Genomic DNA, 8,806 nt, shown 5'->3' on the forward strand with positions numbered 1-8,806 from the left:
ACTTTCTTTTGTCATATGCCCAAATTTCCTGTCTCTACTCATTTCTATGAAAGTTATGCTCAGGAAATAATAATAACCATAGTTGGTGTACACATATTCATATAAGCATGTGTGTATACATATGTATATGTGGCACACTTTAGATACACTCTCTCACAACAGCCCTGCCAAGTGGCAAGTATATACTATAGCTACTGTCTTCCAGTTTTTACAGATGAGGAACCTGGGGCTCAGAAAGATTACATGACTTAACTCTGGTCCCAAAGAAACTAAATATCGGTTATAAGATTTAAATCCAGGTCTTCTTCACTCCAAGTTTAATGCTCTACTGCACACTGAACTAGAAAACAGTATTTGTTTTTTTTTAATTTTCCATCTCCTATTATAGAAAAAGTCTTCATTTCAGAATATAGAGACTTCATCATTCACAATTACATTGGGAGACTTATGTGGGGGTCTTCCTGACATCATACGATTTATAGGAAACTGTTTGCTTAACCTTTGAGAGGAAAGTCCTGGAAATCATGGGGAAAAGAAATTTTAAAGTGCTCCTGAGTTGAGAGAGAGAATAGTGATCATCTAGTTAAATGTGAAGCTCAATACAAAAATATGCTCTAGAACAATCCAAACCAGTAGTCATCCAGTTTCTTCTTAAACATATCATAAGGTTTTAAAGAAGACAGGATTGAGAGTTAGAGGACTCGAGTTCAAATGCTGGCTCTGCTTTTCTCTACCTTGTGACCTTGGGCAAATCACTTAACTTCTCTGAGACTCAGTTTCCTTATCTATAAATTGAAAAGTTAGATTAGATGGCCTCTAAGGTACCTTCCAATTCTGTCTATAGTGACTGGAAACTCAGGATGTCATAATTTATCCCATTCAGTTTTAATAGCTTTCATTCTCAGAAAATTTTCCCTTATATTGAGTAGATTACCTGTTATACCCCTCTACAGGAACTTTGTAGCCATTTGCTATAATAAAAAAAAAAAGTCATCTGTGTGAACTCCCTCAATTATTTGAAAAGAGGTCTCACACCACCCACCCCCTACCATCTGGAGGTTTTTCCTTTTCAGATGAACGGTTCTTAATTGCTTCAGATCTATCCTGTTGTGACTGGTTTCAAGCCATCTCACCATGTTGGCAATTTTTATTTGAATTGTCCATAGTTTGATAGTATTTCTTTTTGTAAATCAGTGCCCATATAGAACATAATGCTATAGATGTATTTTGAATATCTCAAGAGTAGTGTGTCTTTATTACACTCAATTCTAGGATCTACATACTTTTCAATGGGACCTAATAGTTTACTAGACTTTTTAGTGGTCATATCACAAAACTAATTCATGTTGAGCTTTAATAAAGTTTGCTTCATTATCTGACTTAGATAACATGTGTGCTTGCTTATGTGTGTGTGCTTAACCTATGTGTATGATTTTACTTTTGCCCACATTGCTTCATCTTGATAGATTCTACCAACTGTTTCAGTCTGAGTGCTTTTTGTATTCTGATTTTGTCATGCAATATGTTAACTATCATTCCTAACTTCTTAAATTTGATTAAAATGCCATCTGTCTTCATCCAAGTACCCTTTGGACATGATGCTTAAGAAATTTCTCCAAGCTGATTTATCGTGTAACCAATGCTTGGTTACACCTGTACAGCCAAATACAAGTCTACCTAAGTATATTAACATCCACCCACATTTCTCCATTTGAAAAAAAAAAAGGCAACCTGACAGTTATTACATACCCTTTCAAAATGCTGATAAATTAACAAACATATGTGCATGCATACATACACATATGTAAATGTACACATGTATTTATAATATTTCTTACCACCTTTATTTTTGGGATCCACCTTTGTCCCACTTTTGAAAATTATGTTTTCCAAACTCCAGTCTTGCATAACTTTTCTGATTTTCCGTTTCAACACAATTTCTTGAATATTTTTAAGTGAGTGAAATAATTTCATTTGTAAGTTTCTTCAATGTCATAAAATATATCTGAATTGCATTTAGATTTCTGGGCATTTAAATTCCATTAAAATAGATATGTGCTTCCCCCCCCCATTTATTCATATACCTTGAGCTCTAACTTTTACTTAAATATCATTGCTCTACACTTTCAAGCTTGAAAACAATTTTCTTTGATAAGGAGAATTGGAGCAAAATAATAGCAGTTCCACTTTTTTTTTCTATTGTCTTTTATCCTCTGTTCCCTGTAAAGTACCTACCCACTTTTATTCATCTTCATGGAAGCTAAATAGCATAGTGGATAGAGCACTGGATCTATAGCGAGGAAAAGGAGTCCAAATCTAGGCTCAGTGACTTACTAGCTAAGTGGCCCAGTGGATAGAGCACTGGGCTTGGAATCAGGAAGACATCTTCATGACTTCAGCTCCAGTCTCAGACACTCACTAGTTGTGTGACCCTGGGCAAGTCTTAGTTCCTCAAGTGTAAAATGAGATGGAGAAGGAAATGGCGACCACTCCAGTGTCTTTGCCAAGCAACAACAACAACAACAACAAACAAGCAAACAAACAAACAAACTGAAAGTGGGGTCATTGAGAGCTAGACATGATTGAGGAGCAACAACAACAACTTACAAGCTGTATGACCCAGAACAAGTCACTTAACCTTTCTTTAACTGAGTTTCAATAGCCATGAAATGGGGATAATAATAGCACCTACTTCCTAGAATTGTTGGGAGAATCAAATAAGATTATATTTATAAAGTATTTAGTACAGAGCCTAGCATATAGTAGGTGCTTAATAAATGCTTGTTTCATCCCTTTCTTCCTGCTCTTCATATAGCTTTAAAAGCTTTTGTTGTTAATAACCATGCTGTTTTTATGATTCTTTACATTTTGCTCAAGCTCTAGTCTTCCTTATATTATTAGACAGAGGCCTTAAGAGTTCCTCCTAATTTTTATGCATGTTTTAATTGTGAGCTCCTAAAAGAATTGTGAGTGCAACATTAGTCTCTTAAAATGCTTCTTCCTTTTCTGTTTTATTATGATTTTATCATCAAAATTCAGGTTTTCAAAGTATTCTTCTTGAGGCCTGTTTTCCTTTAAAGTCCCAACCCAAGAGATCCGGGGAAATTTAAGCACTCTCTCTCTCTCTCTCTCTCTCTCTCTCTCTCTCTCTCTCTCTCTCTCTCTCTCTCTGTATATGTATATATATATATATGTGTGTGTGTATATATATATACATATATATAGGCACACACACAAACATATACACACATATATCTACACATATACTTATATATACACATATATACACACATATGCACTATATACACACACATATATATACACTATATATACACATACATATGTGTGTGTTTGTGAGCATGTGTGTGTGTTTGTGTGTGTAGTATTAAAAGGAAGGAAGGGAGACCTGTTGTACCATATCTGAAGTATGGTCCTCAATTATGACTGCTGCATTTTAGAAGGAACATTTAGAAACCAGTACACATTCAAAAATGGGATAAGGATAATGTGGACACTAGAAGCCATGAGAGAAGGGATTTAACATGGAAGAAGACCTGATTAATGATGATAAACTGTCTGATAAATCTGATGAACTAGCAGGGCAATGAGCAAATACATGGATTGGAGGAACAAGATGTCAAGAATTGTCTCTCTTCCCTTCATGTGTTATTTAAACAGAGGCTGTCTTATGAGGATCTAGAGTCATGGGGGACTGTGTAAGACCTAGTGAGAAAACTAATGAGACACTGGAAAGTCAGAGTATTGCCCACCGGCATCATTAATTGGGATCCTTCCAACTGGAATCCTTCCAATACATCCATCGGAAATATTTGTGATTACTTTATGTGTTTTCTATATTTGTTTTCTGTCAGTTAAATAAGGGCTATCATCTTCCTGTATGATTGTCACCTTGAATAGGATCCAGGATGCCTATTACCTATATTGGTGGAAACATAGGTATGGATTATATTTAAAGATTTTCCCAGAGTAAACTTTAGTTGGGAACAATAAGCCAAAGAAAAAAAATTACTCTCTTGGGTCACACCACCCCAATACTAGATCTGATCCATGTAAGACCAATTTTAGAGGCACCAGGCACGTGGATTATATACATCATAAAAGAACTGATTGGAGAATGATGTGGGTTTGTTTAATTTAAATAAGAGAAGGTTTAGGTAGGGCAACATAGTGATACTCAAATAATTGAAGAATGGTCTTGTGGAATTGGAGTTGATTTGCCTGTTTAACTCCTCAGGGCAGAAGTAGGAGTAAAAGGCAGCACTTCAAAGGAGGCACATTTCAGCTTGGCATAAAGAATGAATTTCTAAAAATTAAAACTTTCCAAAAGAGTGAAATGGGCCATTTTTGGCAAGAAGAATTGCCCCATCAATAGAAGTCTTCAATTAGATATTAGATTGTTTGATAATGTTGACAAAATTCATGATTGGAGTGGGAGCTGGACTGGATAAACATTAAGTCCTTTTCCAACCCTAAGACTATGCCTATGGTTTATTTGAATGCTGAATCTGACTTTGATGATCTTAAATAAAATTTTCATAAATTTAAATGAGTTGCTACATAAATTATATTTCTAAATTTTAGAATCATGCTCTATGTCAATCATTCCTCTATTTTCCTAGCATGAATTCTACAGGACAGGTTTATTTTTTTTCTGAGGTTTCTGCTGCTTATAGTTAATGAGCCAGCTCTTCCCTTTTTGGTGGAAATTATGTCCAGAGTTGAAGTTTCTTTAATTGTTTCCCCTTCTTCCTAAAAGACTTTGTACTTTGTTGATCTGTTATTGTCTTCTTGGTCCAAGACAGATCTGACTCTTTTTATCTTTTTGCTAATCTTATACATGAGCTAGACTAGAAAAGAATGAGAATATGATTGGATATTTTTTGCACATTTACATTAAAATAGAAGATAATTACAAAATGTAATGACTCATGTCAAGAGAAGAAAAATAGAGTCCACCCCTCTTCCTCAGACTTACCAGAGGATAGAAAGTAAATGGATTCCTAAAAATATGTTACAGGTATATGCATTCCTAACACATGCATATCTGTACACATATGCACTATTGAATATGTATACACAGACAAACATAGACACATGTATATAGGTATATCCTGCAAGACAGATTTCAATTGGCAAGAATATTGCCTTGGGAGTCAGAGGAACTGAGTTCAAATTCTACCTCTGACATAATCTCATATGGACTTCCCCAGCCTCAATATCTTTATATGTAACTTGAATGGTTCAAGTTAAAGTGTCTCTGGTGTATTTTCCAGCCATAAATATATAATCTTATTATTTCATATATGTATGTTAACAAACAAATCTGCTAAATTGACACATGCTCTACTCACATTTATTTAAAATAAAGGATTAAAATCATCCAAGTAAATTTATACTTTTATGACACACCAAAACTAGATTAAAACAGTTTAAATAACTGGTTATTTGATTGCACACTACCAAATATCTTAATGTCTTTTGGACTGCATTGACTAGTTGTTTATGATATCTGGAGCTACAAATCAGAAAAAAAGTCTGTTATTTTATCTACAGACACAAAGAAATCTCAATAAAAAGTAGATAGAGAAGACTGGTAAGAAATTATTTTAACATGAATAGGTAGATATCTTCTCGCTCAGGCAATGACCCAGAAAAATATTTGTCAAGTTCATGAAACAGAAGATAAGAAGACAACACATACAGAAAAAAGAACAAATCATTCCTAATTAGATGCTAAACATGATTTAAAGCAAAGTTTCACTAAAATTGTATTCCATTCTCTGTCCAAATCACCTTCCTCACATGTGATGCATTAAATCCTGATTAACTTTAGGTGATAAAGAATCATCAGGTAATTGAGTTGGATAGGCTTTCAACATATTGCCATCTTTCCAGAGGCTGGTTCCCAAGAAACACTGATTAAATATCTGATTCTATCTTATTTTTAAAGATCTGGGGTTGGGGGGGAGGAAGCGTGGTTTCTTATTCTACCTGTTACCACTTTTTGACCTTGGAAAATGACTGCTTTTAGACCTCACTTTCCATATATGTGAAATGATAGAGTTGGACTACATGATATCTATAGCACCTTCAGAGATGATACTCAAAATCAGAAACACAGACTCTAGGGAGCAACAGAAAAAGGAGGTGTACAATGAGGATTATTATATAATGTTAAGCTTCTTCAATAGATTTATGATCTCAACAATGTGTTTATTCTTCCCATCACCCCAGAACACAACCAATTTGTATCTTCTCATGCTATGCAGTTTTACTTAAGCTCTTCCATAGATCCTACCAGCCCATGTTTATTTCCCTTTCCCTTCCAAGTAACCATAAGGGAGAAACACACTAGCTTTTGTAATTCCGTCTTTCTTTTTCTCTCACTTCCCCTCTATCTCCCTCTTCCCCTCTCCTTTTCTCTTTTTAAATTATCTTTTGTCAATCTATTTTCCAGGTCAGGTATTTTTTCTGATGAAATATTTTACATTTTCTATTTTTGTAATGATTTCGACCTTGTTTCATTGTTTGTTGATATCTCATTGAATTATTAGCTTGCATTTCCTCAATTCTATTTTTTAAAGAATTTCTTCAGTGAATTTCATACTGCCTTTTCTATTCCATTTTATAAAGAGGTCTTTTCTTCAGTGATTTTTTGTGCCTCTTTTGCAAAACTGTTAATTCTATTTTCACATTTGTATTGCATTCATAGCTCTAATTTCCTTTCCCATTTTTTTCCACATTATTGTATTCCTCTAAGTTTATTTCTTGGTCTTCCCTGCCACTATAGTAACTTTTTAATGGTTAAGATCCTTTTCTGTTGTTTGTTCATTTCCCAACCTATTTCTTCATTTCAAGTTGGGCTTCACTCAACTTTGGGATAGTGAGGCACTGTGCCACACTTCAGGCATTTTTGTGCTGCTGTTTTCAAAGCTATCTCTGGAGGTCTACAAGTTTTTGGTGCTTCCAAGATTCTGTACAAGTTTTTGGTACTTCCAAGATTCTGTTTTCCTTGGAGAGACATTATTCTTGTTCTCCTGGTCAGTGCACTGGTTCTTATCCAGGAAGGGTCTCTATGCCCATATAGCTGCAAATACTAGTGTTTCTTTTGGCCCCGGAATTGTGACCAGGACCCCTGTTCCTTTCTGACCAATCACAAGTGTTCCACTCTGTCCTAGGTCTATGACCCAGAACTGCTTATAGTAAATAGAGTTGAAAATAATAGCCAGCTGCACCCAGTGCCAGCAAACTTTCTGACAAGTTGTCCTACCACCTTATAGTCTCTAGGCTGAGAGCTCCTGAAGCTATTGCTGCTGCTGCTATTTCAATCCCTGCCAATCTCCAAAGCCCACCCCTGGTGCTTCTGCCACATGCTGGGACTGTGCCTACCATGGTATTACAGATCTCTACTGCAAAAGTTGTTGCAGGCTATAAAAATGTCTCCCTCTGAATTTGTGTTGTCTCTGCCACTCTAAAATTTGATTTGAGGTGTTATTTTAAAGTTGTTTGGAAAGGAATGTTGAGAGAGAGTTCAGCTGTGTCCTAGCCTGTACTCCTCCATCTTAGCTCCACTATCTTCATCTTTATTATGTTAAGTCTCTTTCTATCTTTCTCTGTGTTAAAGCACTACTTAACACAGGGTAACTTATTCTTTTATTTATTATTTATTTGGTGACTGTACTTAGTTATTATCATTTGTTTCTTTTTTTTGAATGTTTAAAAGATTAAAAATTCTGCTCATGTTTATGTGTTTTTGTTTTCAGTAATACCTCTCCTTTTTAAATTTTTTTAAATTTTATTAATTTGTTTTGAATTATCAACAATCATTTCCATATGCTTTTGAGTTGAAAATTTTTTCTCCCCCTTCTTCGCCCCCCACCCTCCCAAAGACATTGCATAACCTGATACAGGCTTTACATTTACATGCCCATTAAACATATTTTCACATTAGTGAAGTTGCAAGTAAAAATTAAAACCAATAGGAGGAGCGAGCAGAAAGAGGAAACAAAACTAAACAGAAAGTAAAAATAAGTGATAGAGATTCAACTTCCATATTTCTTTCTTTGGATGTGGACAGCATTTTCCATCCCGAGGCCTCTGGAGATATCTTAGATCCTCGTAATGCTAAGAAGGGTTCAGTTTAACAATCTTAGTCATTGCATAACGTGACTTATTATGCACAAAATCCCTCTTGGTTCTGCTCACTTCACTCAGCATCAGACCATATAAGTCTTTCCAGATTTTTCTGAAGTCGGACTGTTCATCATTTCTTATAGCACGATAGTATTCAATACCTCTCTTTTTTAAAATGTTCATTTTTTTCCTCAGATATGTAGAGAACTTATTCAAATTTGTAAGGATATAAGTCATACCCCAATTGATAAATGGTCAAAGGATTTGAATAAGAAGTTTTCAGAAGAAGAAATCAAAGATATCTATAGCCATATGAAAAAAAATGTTTTAACTCACTATTGATTAGAGAAACTCAATAAAACAACTCTGAGGTATCAGTTTATGTATACCAGATAGACTAACATAACAGAAAAGGAAAATTACAAATGATAGAAGGGATGTGGAAAAATTCAGACATTAATACACAGTTGGTGAAGTTGTGAAATGACCAACCATTCTGGATAACAATTTGAAACTATGTACAAAGGGCTATAATACTGTGCATACCCTTCGACACAGAAAGACCAATACTAGTCTGTAATCCATTGAGATCAAACAAAAAGGAAAAGGACCTATATATACAAAATATATTTATAGCAGTTCTTTTTATAGT

The sequence above is a fragment of the Phascolarctos cinereus genome, unplaced genomic scaffold (assembly GCF_003287225.1).
Source record: "Phascolarctos cinereus isolate Bilbo 61053 unplaced genomic scaffold, phaCin_HiC Scaffold_4;HRSCAF=312, whole genome shotgun sequence".
NCBI lineage: Eukaryota > Metazoa > Chordata > Mammalia > Diprotodontia > Phascolarctidae > Phascolarctos > Phascolarctos cinereus.